This window comes from Gymnoscopelus microlampas (assembly GCF_963454915.1).
Source record: "Gymnoscopelus microlampas genome assembly, chromosome: 1".
In the NCBI taxonomy this organism is placed as follows: Eukaryota; Metazoa; Chordata; class Actinopteri; order Myctophiformes; family Myctophidae; genus Gymnoscopelus; species Gymnoscopelus microlampas.
The window spans coordinates 51,292,089-51,309,907 of NC_139962.1; the positions used below are offsets into that span (position 1 = coordinate 51,292,089).

General features: G+C 40.9%; 1 protein-coding gene across 1 annotated transcript in view; it reads left to right on the forward strand.

The window, feature by feature from the left end:
• Window positions 1-17,819, forward strand: part of slc6a2 (solute carrier family 6 member 2) — a 49,591-nt gene that overhangs the window by 6,960 nt on the left and 24,812 nt on the right. The window lies entirely within an intron of this gene.

Genomic DNA, 17,819 nt, shown 5'->3' on the forward strand with positions numbered 1-17,819 from the left:
AATTTGAGATCTTCTTCTTCTTCTTACTTCATCATAATACAGCGTCACACAAAAGTAGCAAAAATAGCCGATCTATAAGCTCAAAGCGTGTAGATCGGCTAGAACACATGGGTCTGAATCACAAGTCATCTGGGTTTTGCCAGAGAAAAAGTCAGGTAATCTTGATTGGCTGGGTTGTAACGGAAGTTTGTGGTTTGTCTAAGGAGCTTTGTGGTTGGTCAGTTCATATCTCTGTCACACACATTTTGTTTTTCAATAGTTTTGCCCCAGACATTAGATATCAATCTAATGGGCTGGCTACTGCAAGACTATAATGGAAAAATAACATAATTAGATGCTGATTTTTCTAATCTATGCCTTTATAAGCGGCATTCCCATAATAGCAATAAGAATACAAAAAATAATACATTCAACTTCTATAGCGCCTCCCGTTGTGTGTAGGACAAAACAGAAGTGCCTCACATGCGGGTGGGGGGACGATGCTGACGTGTGAAAAAGGCTAAAGACAGGTTTGACGGTTGGTTTTAGAAGCACCACTGGAAGCCAGGGGCATTCTGAGGTGGACATGAAGGGAATACCACAGGCCTGGTGCAAAAGAGTTGAGCAGTTTCTGGCTCTGCACTGAAACTTTTATATGACTTTCATTTTGTTAAAGATTTTCAGTTATGAACCGGCTCTGCACTGAATCAACGACTTCTTGCACTTGTATTTGTTGTTTGTTGTTTGTTGTAGCATGCACCTATTCACGTGGCACGCCCGCCGTAACGATGGCGACTTCGTCACTAGAAACATATATGCCGGTCCCCCCCGCCTCCCGCCCACCTGCCATCACAAATTCTTCAACATCCACTCATGAACATTTGAACTATAAAAAGGCATACAGTACTGTATGTACAGACAGATATAGTGTTTGAAGCGCACAGGGGGAAAAAGCCCAGCATCCGTTTGCGCTTCAAAGCAAGTCCCCCCCCCCCCCCTCCCTCCCGACCTCCAGTTCATGTTCAGACTGACTATGCAGCACTCTTTACCCTATCGTTTGTTGATGAGGATTCATGCTTAGTCTAGATAACACTGTCTCCTAAATTGTAAATTGTAAGGATCTCATCCTCGGCTCACGTGCGCAGTACACTGGGGCACAAACAAAGTACGCTGGCCATTGTGTCACATGTGGCTAACCATGCAGATTAAAGATCTTTCCCCATGCCTGCTGTGCCTGCATACAGTAGATGTTCCTCCTTCATATATATCGCATATATCACAGACTTTCCTTGACACATCCCCCCACCCCACCCCACCCCCTGCCAATGATTCGTATGAGAGAGAGGGAAGTGAGGCAAGATTTGCTGACTGCTCTCAATATGCACTCGCTTGGTTAGTCCAGTCTACAGATTTTAACCACATTAACCCTGGTGTCCCTATTTTGGGCATGTTGTTATGGGTGAAAAAGCCAATAGGCCTACCGGTATGCTTAATTTATACATGTTGTACGCTGGTGTTACACAGCAAAAATAGCCGATCTACAAGCTCACAATGCGTATAATGCGTGCAATGTGTTGTTGCCTTGTGAGCTTGTAGATTGGCTATTTTCGTCATATGACTGTCAGGCTTAACTGGGGATACTTTTGTGTAAATTCTTCCTCCGCTTTTCCTTGAGAAAAGTGTTGTAATGCCACCGAAGGGCACACTTCCTTGTATTCACAGACAATATTACATGTGGTCTCGTTATACTGTACTGCAGTGGTTCAACCTTTTTTTTCTTTTGGGGGGGGCTGTGGCCCCCCCCCAAAAGAATCATATTTGAATTGGGGACCTCCCCCACCCTGATAAGCAATGTAGGAGTTGAGGCATTCAATTTAGTTTGACTCAGTTCCACAGATAAATATTTATACTGCAAGATACTACAAGCTCACAACCGAGGCGTTGTGAGCTTGTAGATTGGCTATTTTCACAATATTTCCCTCTTTCTTATATTATTTGACAATTTGGCCAATGTTTGACCAGTTTTTCTAGTATAGTGTGTTGATTACTTTTGATGCAGTAATGCTCTTTTTCATTTCTTTCTTTTTTTGAGGTATTAAAACGCTCTTAAAAGTCCTTAAATTGTCACTTCACTGTCATCTGGGGACACCCCCCCCCCCTTCCCCCAAATCATGTGGGGACCCCCACAGGTTGAGAACCACTGTACCAACTGTACATTTTGAGACGGACCCTGTCCGGCGACAGGGTCTCTGCTGGGGTCCATAAATCGTTCACTTCCAGGACAGGCTTTGAGTACAGGAACAAAGACAACTGAGTCAACAACCAACTTCCTCGCTCCATCTCTCGCTTCTCTCGTTTCTCTCTCTCTCTCTCTCTCTCTCTCTCTCTCTCTCTCTCTCTCTCTCTCTCTGTCACGCTATCTCTCTCTCTCTCGTTCTGTCTCTGTACAATCCACCTCTCTCTGTCTCTATCAGGCTACCTCTCTCTCTCCGTCATTGCTTTCTCTTGATCTCTCTCTCCCTGTCAGTCCCCTTATCTCTCTCTCTCTCTCTCTCTCTCTCTCTCTCTCTCTCTCTGTCTCTCTCTCACTCTCTCTCTCTCTTCCCTTAATGTTAAACCAGCTCCCTCACTGATGTGCGTTCATTTACAGTTAGCTGATACCATTCCGAACTGAATGTCCTTTTAGTCCTGTTGCTCTTCAAATGTTATGACAGCGTGTGTGTGTTTTGCCAGTGTGTGTTGTTTGCTTCTGACGTTGAATTACACAGTTTTGCATTCAGCATTTTGCCAATCACTGTGATTAGGCTGTATTAACTGTTGCATTCTACCAAAAATAATTACATATATTTCATTTCAGTGATTGTCCTGCCACCAGACACCTAATTTCACTAGGTGCTAGCTGTTTCATATCAACCCACTAAGACCGGGAAAGCAACTGTGTCATTTTAGATTTAAGCTATATACTGTATATATACAGGTTGCCCACGGTCATGAAATTCCTGGAAATATTTTGAAATTAGAAAAAACTTTTTCCAAAACCAACAACAAAAGTGTAATTTAAAATATCCATGCATCCTTCATTACTTTTATATTCATAAAATGGGGCAAATGCATAAAAGAAAAGTGGAGTAATACGGATACCATAATGAGTCTTGTATTCCAGTGAGCTAGGCCCCCCCCCCCGACTCCGGAAATATCTTGAGATGGGGGGGGGGGGGGGTTAATTTGGAATGTAATTATACCGTTCAATATTCTATGGTTTATTTTTGCTACACTGCCTGTCTTTGGACATTGCACATAGGAGTAAGAGACTCATTATTGCGCTGAATGATTGTTATATAGGCCTTGAAATTGGGTTAAATATTCTGGAAAAGTTTTCTCATTGGTAAAAATGTGTGGGAACCCTGTATATAGCAGGATTAGCAAAAATAGCAGATATAAAAGCTTGCCAGCGCGTCACTTCGTGCCGCGCTATGAGCTTGTACACCTGCTATTTTTTTACATTTTTGAAAAATTTCAAAAATGATGACAAAGTCTTCTCCTCTGGGGGTCCCTGGCATAAAACATTTTCAGATGGGGGGTCTGCGTCCATATATAGGCTATATATACATTCTTAAACAAAAAGTTTAAGAACTACCGATTTAGAAGGCATTTTTAGAATCGGCCTCAGGTCTTAATGGGTTAAAGCCAAAGGAATAAGAATAAATATGGGTTATGTAACAGGAGTTTACTGCATGCAGGATGTGGTGCATTGTGTGTTTATGTGGACTGCATTTAGATGAGGATTGTAATTTTGTTGAACAGGAAGGAGGTGGGATTGTAAAAATCAAGTCATCTGAAGTGTAGGGATGCGATTATAAGCCTGAGTTGTACTTAGTTGTGCATCGCAGACCGAAAATAGCCGATCTACGAGTTCACAACGTAACCTTGTGTTGTGAGCTGTGTCGGTCTGCTATTTTCGATGTGCGACACTGGTGCACAGCTATGTATAAATTAGGTGTTCTATTCCAATCAGTCGATGGGGAGTGTGAGGGGCCGAGACACAGGTTCATTAATGACTCTGAGGTCAGGGATCAGTGATTCTTTTTCCCCAAAAAACATTTCTATAATACATATATAGCAATATACTTTAAGTAGAAAACAAGCACATATAAACAAAACAAAAAACTTCAAATAGGAATGAATGAATTAAGTGACATACTATTTAACCACCTGAACCCCAGCATGCCTACTCTGGGGAACATTCGTAAAAAAAATGCCGATCTACAAGCTCAAACGCTATTTTTTGGCAAAGACATTTGGTTTAGACAGAAAAAAGTAGTCTGAGTACAGTTGTAACTCAAGTCCGTTTCACCAAGAATAGAGGGTTTAAATGGTTATAGTCTCACGTGGCCACACTGTTGCCTCCCACAATTTTCAAATGCTTCCGGTCATACAGTCTGGAGCAACGGAAGCTCTGATCATGAACAAGCCATAAAGCAGATGTGACATCTCCTCCCCACTTCCGTTTCGTCTTTTCAGTGGCACAAATTGATCCTAATATAAATACACATCATCTTAGCATATATAGCTATCTGCTTAACAGAAATGGAAATAAAAAAATAAAATGTAAAGATATTTTTAAATATATTTTTCGTGAACGGAAAGTGGTTAAATCATAGGCTTTTGGGTCAGTGTTCATTTGGTAGATTAAACTAACAATCATTTTATGCTTGGTTGCGCCCAGATGTCGTACTCCGAAAAATATTTTCAGCATGCAGCTAAGTATAAATCAGGCATTACCACACCATCACGGCCGGCCAAAATACATTTTAGTTGACTAAATCAACTGTAGATTTGTTGACAAAATTCTTATGATATTTGGTCACCTAAAACTAAAACTAAAACATTTCAGATGACTAAAATATGACACTGCTTTGAGTCGAGTTTCCTTAATCAAAAGACAAAAATGGTCAACCACACGGGGACACATTGCAGTGTTGTCCCTCAGCACATAGATCTGGTTCTTTGATGAGTGTCTTCTCTGATGTCCAAGGATGTGCTGAGCCCTCATTTCCTCTACTAACAGGCCTTTAATATTGGCCTCATTGATCACAGCAGCCCTACAATCCTGTTCTTTGGAACGGAGTGATTGGGGCCCTGCTAAGGGGCACAGGCCAGGTGTTATCATAACTCTGTCGCTGGCCCTTAATGTCTGGACATAAATCACATCAAATCTATGACAGGCTTGGAATCATTCCAGCCAAAAAGTTCATAAGTGAACAAACAGGGTCTAAAAACGGTGTGGCAATTCCCCGTGTGGATCTCTTACATCATGTGGTGGATGATGTCATATTGATCTTGTCAGTCTTGCCCAAATATGGAGGGACGGCGGGACAGTTGATCTGAAATGATGAATTCACAAAATGTGAAAAATATCATTCACACACACAAAAGAAATTCTCAATTTCAAGGATTTTCTTGCTTGGTCTGCTGGCACTGATTGGTTTGTGAGATTTGCTGTGGACACACAGAAATACATATTGAACATACACACACACACAGACACTTTTCTAGACGGCTCGACCCCTAGGTGCCATGCCATAAAAAGAAAATGTTATGTGTTAATGACATGTTAGATATTAAGCATATCAATGTTATGTAATTACAGTTTATAGATTTGACTGACATTGTACATTTCTCCCACATTGATATCATCCAAATGTATTATTTAGTAAAATTGTATAATTGTATTGAAATACATTCTGCGATAACTGGCAATACTAGGCAATAGGCAGTAGGCTATTAGCAGTTTTGGACTGTAAAATGTTTCCACCTGACAGCAACGAAGTGCATCGGCACACTTTTGGTCTCAGAGTTGAACCTTTTAGGTTTTTTAAGATTTAAATTATCTCAACAAATAAGCATTGCATTTGTGTAACATTTGTAAAGGCCATCAGTGAAGTGTAGAAAGTTGTGCTCTGACCAAACTGTTGCTCCCTCTCAAATTAGTCTTGGCCCAGCATGCTGTATAACACATTTAAATACAGTGGCGGCTATGTATTTATGACCACAAATAATTATGTGCTTGCAATTTATTTATAGTGCCAGTAAATGCAAATGTGGGTAATTATGTAAATGTTGATGACCACTTAAGTGTTAAGTGGTCAGGTGTGTGGGACCCGATCTGGATGAACCGTGGTTGCCTGACCAGGGACCAGATCTTTTACTTTACTGCACTTATAAAGGAACGTGATCAACAGATAATGTAATCCAGTCAAAGTACTCTACATACATTCACATTAAATGGATAAAAGACTGTCCCGCCCTGTCAGAGGTCATGACACGTCTGTTCACCTTCTTTCATCCTCTGTCATAATTGGGCGCCTCAGGAGAGACTCAGCAAATAGATGTGGTCCCTGCAGGCTTGGTCCCTAAGTGGTAACTGGTTTGTCGAATGTCCATCCATTTTTGCAGAATGTCCATCCATTTTTGCAGAATGTTCATCCATTTTTGCAGAATGTTCATCCATTTTGTGTTGTGAGCTTGTAGATTTGCTATTTTCTTCAAAGGTTTTCCCCAGAATACGGATGCTGGGGTTTAATTGGTTAACTGTGCCCTCCGGGCAGCTTACAGAGTGATTGATTTTCGTCTGTTATTTATTGATTTCCTGTCAAATGATAAGCAGCCACAGCCGTTTTGGCTGATATTTTAAAATGCCGTGCTTGTTTTGATGTGTCCCAGTACGTATACAGTGACATCCGCTTTGACCCCATAATTCAGAACTAATGCACATCTGACCCCATTTAAGTCTTAACCTCATTTCATCTCTACAGTTAGAGTTATCTCCTCATTATTGCTAATGATATCTATGAATTATCTGACCTCAATCAAATTGCTACTGTTTTCACAACACCATCTTTGTTTCTTCACAATAAACTAAAGTTTTAATTCATCCATTTAAATCAACACTTAAAGTTTATTTCATTTTTCATTGGAGGCAAAACCCTTTTGGAAATGGAAATGGTTGATTTACACCAAGCTGTTGGCCTTAAAAAGCTATTAGGCTGATGGCTCAGTGAAGTCCCAAGGTCCCTTTGCTGTGTGAGAACACTTTGACTTACAAATATACAAATTGAGTCCAGCAGTTTGAAACAAGATGGGCACTAATGCATGTTTCCTGCTGTCATACTATAATTAGTTTATTTGCAATTCATTGTTGTTTAAACCTTGAAGTCGATCCAGTGAATAGTGTCACTGACTGGCTCTGGGTGTAAATTTAACACAACGCAGATCATACGGGAATCTAGCTGAGAGTGAAAGTCGTGCTCAAGGATGTGGCTGGACCTTTGTTTCGGAAACATGCAGAGTCAAGGAGGCTATTTGAGGACAGCCAAAAAACCCTCAACCCAGCACCCTGCCAAAATAGAGACCTGGAACCAAAGCTTTAGGTGTTCCTCTCTGGTGAGAGTTTGGTCTCCTGACCAGCGTATCAGGAGGCTAGATTCAAAAGCTCTTGGTTTCCAGGATAGATCTGCAGTGTGAATCATCTAAACTAAAGATCTGCTGTTTTAGTAAAAAAAAACTAACTAACTAACTAAATTAACTCAATGATGTGGCTATTAAATATGATGCCAAACATCATGATAGATTTCAGTGCCATCTCATGGGGTGGGCAAGTAAACCCATATGGGGGCCAGCTGTTGACCATCATAGCCAACCGCAATGTTTTATTTTGTTGGACACACTTACACTACTACAGAACTGAACCATTAAACGTTTTGACCGCAAGAGTAAACTCGTTACAAAATGGCATTTTCTTTCATTGAACACAAGGCCTACAGACATACAGAAATAAGACAATAAATAGCCTCACGATGTGCATAAAAAGCACATGTCTACTTTGCATAGTGCACTCCTCTTCCCAGCGCCCGAGCTGAAGCGCTTTCAGCGATCCCGGCGTCTGCTTTTTTTGGGCAATGCGTTCAACTTTTGGAGACAAGCTCAGTAATTTACGATCTGACATTGAATTGTTATCACAACCATGAGAAGTCCATGTTTACCATTGTTTCACCTAAACTATTTCAGCTTATAACACAGATTACAGGACATTCAAGCACAGCAACGGTTGATAGGTTCAAAAGATGTGCTTTTTGTGGACGCCCTAATGGTTTGTTTTAGTCAAAAAACAACAACAGCTGAGCAAAGGTTATACAGACTTAGACATCACACACAAACCAGCCATTTTTTTATTGATTGATTGAATACTTATGTGCCTTAATACAATATAATTACCCTCTATACCCCCAAGAAAGTAAAACACCTTAAAGATTGTATTTATTTTACACTTGTCCCCCTTTTACTGAAGGGGGACAGCACCCGTCGCAGGTTGATGATGTCATTTGTCTATGTGTGGTCCAGCCCTATGGAGTGTATGGAATGTATAGGCTAATAAAACACATTTAGAATATTGTTTTGGTGTTCATATTAAATGTAGGAAGTATGACGTTGTTTTTTTATTAGGACATGCTAACAACATTCCATATGGCTGGACAACACATGGACAAATGACATCACCAACTTGTGACGGGCGTTGTCCCCCTTGATGTAACAGATGAAGTATTTCTAAAATAAATACAACATTTAAGGTGTTTTTAATTTGACATTTTAGTTATAGAGGACAATTATAATGAGGCATACTTGGCTTATTAGCCAGGGATCCTTTTAACACTAACATTTACAGTACAGGAAGTGCAGCCAAAGGTAATGCTAAAAGGATAACACAAAAATTCCCAGGGGCTTGTATCCATTGTGGTCCACCGTACTCAATTAATTCATCACTAGTCTGATACAGATACTATACATGTATATTTACAGAGAAAGGAGGGGTGGGGGCGGGGGGGCGTGAGGATTCTACTATCAAGATGTTCAAAGAGTTAAACTATGTTCACTTGTATTTTGAGAAGAGGAATTCTTTTAGGTTAGTTTTGAGTTTGGGTAGGGAGGCGAGAACCGTCATGCCTTTGGTAGGTCATTCCACAGCCAACCAACTGAATAATGAATATATGCCGTGACACTGCACATCTATCTAAAATGTTACAACAATCAATAACTCACATTGACTGAATCTTTACAGTGTAATCTTTCTGGCCTTCATTGCAGCAAACAGCAATTAAATCCATAATCAAGTATTGAAGCAACATTCTTTTCGATAGAGACTGTCCAAATAAGCTTTCAAACTGGCATTTTACTTTTTTTTTCCTTTAGTCTTTTTTTTGCTCTCAACTCGTACTTTCTAAATGTGTCTCGATCTCTGCTATTGCTTGCCATTCTATACAGTCAGTCTTAGATCCAGCTTGCGTCTCACGTGAACAACATAGGGATTGATACTTCCAGATTGGGTGGAAGGCAATCTGGGAACCTATTCAGTAAAAAAAAAAGTGGAAAAAAATATTTTCTTTCCTTCGTTTTTGCTTCTGGGGGCACCACCTCCTTTTTTTGTGTTGAAACAGGAACTCCGTTTGGCTCCTCCCATTTCTTAGTCCACTTTCTCCTGGGTGCTTCTGCGTTTATTCCTGCTAACAACAGCACTACATGTTTAGGTCAGTGGTGCTGACAGATTCTGCTGTTAGCAAATCTGTCTTGAGAGATTAGGTGGAAGGTAACAACGATAATAGAAACAAGTGAATGACAAACAACCCAACGATAGCGAAGACAAACAAACGACCTAACGACAATGAAAACACATGAATAACAAACAATGAAGCAATGATAATGATGATATGGAGCAGATACTCAGAGAGCTTGTTCCAGATGTGCCCTGGCTGTAGCCTCAGTTGATGACAGCTACAAACATATTGTGCAGCCAAAAAAAGTTTAGACTTTTTGTCTATATTGAAGTGATGATGGATTCAAATGGTTTGTATTTCTTTCTTTATTTTTATTTTAGGGATAGAATGATGCTCTGATTCCTTAATATTTATCACATTGCCAACAGGAGCTCTGTCTCCACCTCCCCTTGGGAGCAGAGTGAACACTAGTCTATCTTCTTTGGGCATCCAGGTCTGCTTCTATCTGCCTGTTTCTTTTTTTTAACCCCCTTTTTTCTCCTACTCAAATTAGTCGTTATGCCAATTAATTCCTCCCCATTATGTGTGTTGTCACTGCTTTTGTATCATACTGGTTTGTATCAAACCATTTACTTTTCATTAGTAAAACAAAAGAAGAAAAAAGACACAGTGATAACAATAAGAGTGCTAACATGTTATAGAGGCTATTTGACACATACTAGATTTTCAGGCCACTATGCGGCCTTAAAGTCCAGTCCTATATTGTGCTGATCAGAGCAATGGACCTGATATCGAAAGCACCCACTCCACTCATAAAACGCTTTTTGTGGACGCCCTAATGGTTTGTTTTAGTCGAAAAACAACAACAGCTGAACAAAGGTTATACAGACTTAGACATCACACACAAACCAGCGTTTCACAAACCAGCGGAGGAACAGCATTTAACAGTTCAAATGGCCATAACTGGGTGACCGTTGGGTGACCCAGTTATGGCCATTTGAACTGTTAAAAGCTGCTGTAACACTGCTCTAGCGGCCATATGTGTGCAATTTAGTTTTTTTTTGTGTGTGACTGTTCTTATGGCAGACCCCTGAACAGCATTTGCGCCAAGTTTGGTGAGGTTTGGAGCAACGCTGTACCCCAGGGGCCCCTGACATGGCCTCTTGGGTGACTATTTTCATGGCCGACCCCTGAACAGTGTTTGTGGCATATTTGGTGCAGATTGGAGCACAGTATTTTATTATTTGTTTTTAAATAACTAATTGGCCTGGCACCTCAGTATCTCTCTGAACTTCTAGAGGTGTATACTCCCCCAAGGTCATTGCAGTCTGCGGGCCAGTTGAAACTTGAGGTCCCTTGAGGTGACCGAGCCTTTTCAGTCATAGCCCCCATATTATGGAATGCGCTCCCCTCCCATATCAAACTGGCTATTGTTTTTCCAATAGGTAATATAATTAATTGTTTTGTTGTGTTTGGATAATTTTCCTTAGGCCAGGTTGTTTGAGTTAGGGGAGGATTGGTGTTGGTGAGCCTCAGGACCAGCTGACTGAGGGGAGGGAACTCTTGGATATGTTTTCCTCTTGGCATTTTACTAAACCTAACCCTAACCACATGAACCCCAGTGTCCCTATTCTGGGCATGTCATAATAGACAAACAAAACATTGCTACGCATTGTGAGCTTGTAGATCGGCTATTTTCTAAAAAAGGAGGGGACCAAGTATAGACCCCTGGGGGACCCCAGTCAACGAAGTGTAGGGTTTAAGTGGTTAAGGCTTGGTGATGACAGGAGGTGGCGTCATTGGTTTTAAGGTGCATGTGAAATGTTTCTTTAACTTTTTCTATATAGACAACTTTTAAAAACGCTATTTAAGCTATGTATTTCCTATGTATAAATAAATATATGTTTTTACATAATCATTTTAAATATAACAATTACAATATCTATAAAATTGTCTCCCCATGCACGTGGTCCTGAGAATGGCCCGGTTGTGAGAGGGGAAATTAAAGATGGCCCTGTCCTTTAGACCAAATCCTGCCCAAATAGTGAACCCTGCTTTAACTACCAAGCCTTTTTTTTGTCAATCACTCGCTATTTGACAGGGGTTATAAATAAAGTACAAGTACATGAAATGCATGTCTATAATAAAAACACTGGAATCCTTAAACTAAAGGGCTCTGTCTTATACAGTAACGGAAATAGTGTCCCATTTGGTCGTGGTGCTTAACAATTAGTGGTGTTCAGTTTGGGTTACATACGATATACTGTACATCCTGTTCATTTACTGTAAGCATTACCAAACACTTTAATGAGAACACATGGTTTCTATAGATGCCGTATCCTGAAGCAGCAGTATTTGCCTTAATGTCGGGAATAGCTTGAGTTGATGAATGACCTTCATTAAACAGTTCTACTTACATAGGGACTAAGAAGATTGCTTTGCTTGCACTTCAATCTCACACACAATTTAACACATTTGTCGAAGGAATTAAGGAATACCTTTCATCAGGGCAAACCCCTATTTTCCTTAGGCTGCCTCACATGCCTCTCAGTCAAATTAACGGGGGTCGGGTTTGTGCTGTGTTGAAGAGATTAAAAATAAAACGAAAGGCCAACTTTGACAGGAGAGGAACTCTTCCATTCCCATGAGCATTCCAGTCAGAGCACAGACCATTCTAGACTCTTGAGACAAAGGCATTTGAAACCTCTTTGTATATATTTTTGGTTTTAATGCTGTGACGTGTTTTTTCCTACTCAACGTCAATGGCGGACTGCCGGGGAGAGTGTGCCAAAGGCCTGGAGTAAACTGATACCAAGTGACTAGCAACACTGAGTGTTGGGATAGCAGCATAACCAGCTCACCGGGAGCAGATAAGACCGACTGTGTTTAGAGTAACTGGGCCAAAGGGACCTGGATTGATGTTAAGGGGAGCTTTTCCTGGCATCATGCTATCAGATGAGCCATGAGACCGTAGGGCTTTGGACATCACTGGATGCATTTCTTTTACAGCTTTATTTAATCCTGTGTTGTTGTTTTTATTCAAATCTGTTCCATAGTTCCATTTCTGTATGTTATCTTGTTCCCCTTTTGGCATACTCTTCTTGTCTACTGAAACATCCTGTTCTTTTCCTCTTTTTGCCCTTTGTCTTATAATGTCTTGAACTGCCGTGTGCTGTTACAGTATGTTCTCGTTGCGTGCCTCACCACCGTCACCGTGTCACATTCTTATTCATTTATTGTATTTGTCCACTTTACACTTCATAAATGAACACAACATAAATTCCTTGCCCAAAATTGCTTTTGGATAAGGGATCTCACAGTTTCCACAATCCCTCATGGGGACAGGACAGTATCTCTAGACACAGCTCCCGATGTCATTGTTGTGTAAGCAACCTTCGCTATCAGATCCAGATGCATGTTTGTGAACATAGTGGCTCAACAATCAGAGCCCAAGAAGATCATCTGCAAGTTTAACGCCACACGTTGGGAGGCAATGACGTGGAGACAATTAAGCCCATTTACAGTAAAGGTCCCATCACTCCGTCTTGGGACTTCATGATTTACTTTGCTGTTGCACACGCCACCATCACTCAGTTTGACAGTTGCTGTATGGAGAAATCAAGCTTTATTATGAAGATATACTTTTCCTAGAATGAAGTCCAATATGTGATACTATAAGCGCAGCAGAATTGTGCTGTTGTCAATCATTGGGAAATGTCAATTTGTTGGACTCGTTCTGTGTTTAATTTGGCTTTAAAGCTGGGAAAGCATCTGTGTCATTTTAGATTTTAGCCACAGTATATATATATAGCATCACACGTTTTTTTCAGAGAACTCTTAGGATTTAGAATATTGGTTTAGAACAGTGGTTCTCAAAAATAGCAGATATATTACAAGCCCTATTACAAGCTTGTAGATCTGCTATTTTTTTTTATCGAAAATGTTTCTATTCTGGGGTTCTTCTGGGGGTCCCTGGCACAAAACATTTATAGATGGAGGGTCCGAACTACTGATTTAGAAGGCATTTGTATAATCAGCCTCAGGTCTTAATGTCTTAATTGTGTCATCCTCGTCCCCCTGACAAGATCATCATAGACTGGCATGACAGTGTGTAACAAGGAGAGCTACATGTACTTTAATGAGCGACAGGTGAGCGGAATGTTGAGAGGCCGACTCATTGGCTGAGGGCAGTGTGATGAGTAGGACTGATTGACAGCAGAGGAAAGGCAACGTCTGTAAATTGCGGGGGGGGGGCGGCGGAGGGACATGTCACGTGGTTCCAACGTGCCGCGGGGGAGGGGGAAGGGGAGGAGGGGCAGTTGGATGGCCGGGTCCCCTCTTCTCCCCCCACGTTTTCGACACGTTGCCGCACGCAAATGTGTGAGCGCCCCCCCTGGAATGAGGCCGTTCACATGATGGTGGTGACACAGTGGTTGTCACAGATCACATGCTCCCTCAGCCCTATGTTCCCTCAGTTTAGGCTTAGTATTGGGGTTAGGGTTGGGGTCTCCCAACATGGACACTTCTCTCCATTTGAAGGGAAGGAGCCTCTAGACCAGAGAGTCAGATGAATCAAGAATCAAGAAGGTTTTATTTGTCACTAAGTTATACAAGTACACGCTAGCAGCGAAATGTTGTTGGGACTTGTTCCGCAAATTGTGCTACAATCTAACATAACATAGAGAGCATAACATAGAGAATGAGCTTACAGCGAGAAACAATATTTAGAGATGGGAGACACGAGGCGAGACACCATTATTTATAGTGTGTGACGGTAAAACAGGCTCCCACACTGACAGGGGACGTACGGTATGCTGCTGAATGAATTGTTGAGAGGTTACTGTGTTTATTCTCAGTTCACTACCGTATCTGCCAAAGAGCCTGACGGAGACAAACCTGTGTGTGTGTGTGTGTGTGTGTGTGTGTGTGTGTGTGTGTGTGTGTGTGTGTGTGTGTGTGTGTGTGTTTGTGTGTGAGACAGACAGACAGACAGACAGACAGACAGACATAAAGGGAGAAATTGCACAGAGAGTTGCCTCAGGCCCGCGGCATGAGCAAACCCAAAACATGGCTAATGATTCAACTCAAAGCTCCAGCTGTCATGTATCTTTCATCAGGTTTAATACAGTGCCAGCCAGGTACTGTATAAAAGTACATTATACTTTCCATTGTTGTTGTTGCGTTTTAATTATGAAGCTGCCTGGAGTTCGATTGTTCCAAACAGCATTGTTCTGTGGTGTGATGGTGATAACAGTGAAGTGTTTTGGAAAGAGGCTTAAATGAAATACTGTTTTGTCCTTGAAGGGCCACTGTCCCACTGCACTCTTAACAGGCATGTCGGCTCTGTCGGGTGGATACCTTGTATGTCCAAAAAACCTTTCCTTATTTATTAGTTATTATTTTAGAAACATTTAAAAAAATAATGACAGGAACTTGTAGATCTGCTATTATCACTACTTTTGTGCGACACTCTTTATCAGTGGTGGAAAGTAACTAAGTACGTAAAAGTACTGTACTTAAGTACAATTTTGAGGAAGTTTTACTTTACTGGAGTATTTCAAATTTCCAATACTTTTACTTCTACTCCACTACATCTCAGAGGCACATACTGTACTTTTTACTCTACAATTATTTGAAAACTTTAGTCACCAGTTACTTATTATTATTAACCACTTCAGCCCTATATATACTTTGGCTATTCGAAAATAGCCAATCTAAAAGGTCACCTAAAAGGTCACAACGCGTCGCTTCATGACGTGTTGTGTCAAAGGAATTTTATACATTTGAAAACTTATGAAATGGGGCATTCTGCATAATGAGAACTTTTACTTTTGGTACCAACACTTTTGTACTTTTACTCAAGTAAACTTTGAATACAGGACTTTTACTTGGAACGGAGTATTTCTACATTGTGGTATTGCTACTTTTACTTGAGAACATTTGACTATACTTTTTCCGCCACTGCCCTTTATGATGAAGCAGCCGGGCATTAATTTTACGAAAAAGAAAACATAAAAAGTTGAAACATTGGAGTTACAAGGTTTCTAGCCTGACAGCAACGATGTGCTCCCCACGTCAGACCCCGTCAGCGTGGTCTGATTTGTTGAGTCTCCCCCCTGGCTGAAGTGTAACCTGGGTGGGCTCCAACCCAGACAATAACAATCCTGTCTGGGATGTCCAGGGCACAGCACCTAAGAATATAACAAAGGGAAAATAAACTTCTTTTGGACGGCAATAAAAGGCCTCTGATACCCTATACCGTATGAAAATATTATTGGTGGACAGCATTAATAAACTGTCCGTCATAAGCCCCTTGCAAGCATTTTTCTTGAATGTAGTTGTGCTCTTTTCTCTGCAGTGCTCTCATCACAAGGTACTGCTTGTGTGTGTGTGTGTGTGTGTGTGTGTGTGTGTGTGTGTGTGTGTGTGTGTGTGTGTGTGTGTGTGTGTGTGTGTGTGTGTGTGTGTGTGTGTGTGTGTGTGTGTGTGTGTGTGTGTGTGTGTGTGTGTGTGTGTGTGTGTGTGTGTGTGTGTGTGTGTGTGTGTGTGCAGGTACTGTACCGCAGTAGTTCCCAAACTTTATAGCTCAAGACTCAAAAGAGAAATTAGATGTTTGCCTGGGACCCAAACTAGTGAAAATAGCAGATCTACAAGCTTACAACGCGCCGCTTCGCGCTGCGTTGCGAGCTGCGTTGCGAGCTGCGTTGCAAGCTTGTGGATCTGCTATTTTCACTACTTCTTAAACGTTTTTTATTTATTTATTACGGGGCCAGGCTTCCAGCATGGACCCGTATTGTTATTCGCATTATTCCATTTCTTCTTCTTCTTCTTCTGCCGTTTTTGCCAGTTCTGGCTGAACCGTGCATACGCTTTTTATGAAACTCGGCCATATGATAGATGGTCATGAAAAACGATCAAAAAATAAATCTCACAATCTTTCGTCAAAAGGTGGTGCTATAGCACTCAGTTGAAAATGCCAACTTTGAACAGGTACAACTCATGCCCTGTTTTACCTACAGCCATAAAACTTCAATACACACATGCGTCTCCTCATGATGAACAACTTTCACACTCTGACTTTTGACCTCTGACCCTTAGATCTCCCACCATTTCGAATTATATGAAAAACAGTTAAAACCTATCTCCTCCTGGGATTTTTGAGTAATCTGCACGAAACTTTTTACACATGAACTTTGGACCTATACCAAAAAACGTTTGCAAAATATCTTCCATAAGTGAAAAAATGAAGCTTTAATGAGCCAATGAATATTGCAGTTTTATGACAATTATTCATCTGCCCCTAACACATACATGCAGACTTACCATTCTTTGAAACTTTGCAGAAATGTAAAGGGCCATTCCAAATATCACTGAAACCAATCTTACTCCAATTGGTCAAACGGGGGCGCTATAGCAATTTTTTGAAAATTGAAACTTTAAACAGGCAAAAGTCATGCCTCGTTTGGCCGACAGCCATTAGACCTGCTTACACATGTGCCTTGACTAATGAGGAACACATCTATCACGTTAACCAGTAAGCACCGCCCTTATATTGTCCGCAATCTTGAGCAGTTTGAAAAACACTTAAACCCAGGATTTTTCAGCTATTTGCGTGAAACTGTATCATCTGTGTGATCTCCTTTCACAGGTTCTTGTCTGTTGGTGGCTTATCGCTTAAATGTGTGCCCCACAACCTGAAGGTCACCAGTTCAAGCCTCACTTGGTGCAGACTTCATCTAAGTTGCATTTCACTGACTATCATTGACTATCAATGAATACATCTGCAATTGTTAAAGATAACAGGAAATACTTAATTGAGTGTTTTTTACATACAGCTGATCTACAATCTCACAACTTTTCAGATAGCAATGAGAGTATGTTTTTTCTATGTATAACATACTTCATTGTGAAAATAGCCGATGTACAATCTGACAACTTTTAATGGTTTGTGAGCTTGTAGATCGGCTACTTTCACTAGTTTTGCTTCTGAGGAGATGTACAATTTCTTAATTGGTAAATGGTTTGTGAACGAGTGATCTTAGTGTTAGTGAAACAGGGGCTTGGGTCATGACAGAAGGCAAGAGTTTGTGATCCTCAACAGACAATATCAGCCTGGACAAAGCTATAGCACTATAGGTAGTGTTGCAGCTACCTAAGAGTGCCTCACGACCACAAGGTTGCTGGTTCAAGCCTCACTTGATGCACACTCATTTAAGTTGAATTGCAAAAAACATGACTCAATCTATTCCGTTTCCATGGCTCTCTCTCTCTCTCTTCAATCTATTCCGTTTC